We start from the raw sequence: 658 nt of genomic DNA, 5'->3' as shown, positions 1-658 counted from the left end.
TTCTCTCTATTTTTATCTCAATCACTATTCCCTCATATATAATAGGCTATTGCTTGATTTTGATGATAGCCGAAGTATGTTCTTTTACACGTAATAAACGCATTTAAACGCGTTTATTACGTGTAAAAGAACATTTTTTAATTGATACTTACCGAGAAGTTTTAAAACAATGTACAGGAAGCTAAAGGTTACAGAAAAGAAATGTTTGCTTGACATAATGTATTAAAGAAAAATTACTGCGCCAAGTGATAAATTTTATTAGACGAAAGAAAAAGAGATAGGTCGAAGAATGAAAGTAAAAGAATAGTGACAGCAGCACCCGGTATTCTCAGGTCGTCTCCGCCCCAAGTACTGAGCGTGCCCGACGCTCCTTGACTTCGGTGATCGGACGAGAACCGGTATTTTCAGCGTGGTATGGCCGCTGCCCGAGACAAGTCGCCTGCACAGCATCACTTATGCATATTCGTACCCAATTCGCGCGTCGAATATCGCTTTTTGTCCTTCTTCCATCACATTCCACTTTAAACCAGGTTTTCTTAAAGCGTTCGATATTACATCGACAGGATCGATGGGGGAAAAAGTTTATTAAAAATTGACAATATCAGTCAATTTTACTAACTTAATAAGACTTATTATATGTGTAATATTATAAATAATA

General features: G+C 36.8%; 1 pseudogene; it reads right to left on the bottom strand.

Annotated features, from left to right (window-relative positions):
* Nucleotides 1-307: 307 nt before the first annotated feature.
* LOC136987479 (5S ribosomal RNA) lies at nt 308-426 on the bottom strand (annotated as a pseudogene).
* Nucleotides 427-658: the final 232 nt, after the last annotated feature.

This window comes from Centruroides vittatus, unplaced genomic scaffold, assembly GCF_030686945.1.
Source record: "Centruroides vittatus isolate TY-2023 unplaced genomic scaffold, ASM3068694v2 scaffold_211, whole genome shotgun sequence".
Taxonomy (NCBI): Eukaryota; Metazoa; Arthropoda; class Arachnida; order Scorpiones; family Buthidae; genus Centruroides; species Centruroides vittatus.
This window is presented reverse-complemented; position numbering and strand designations above follow the sequence as displayed.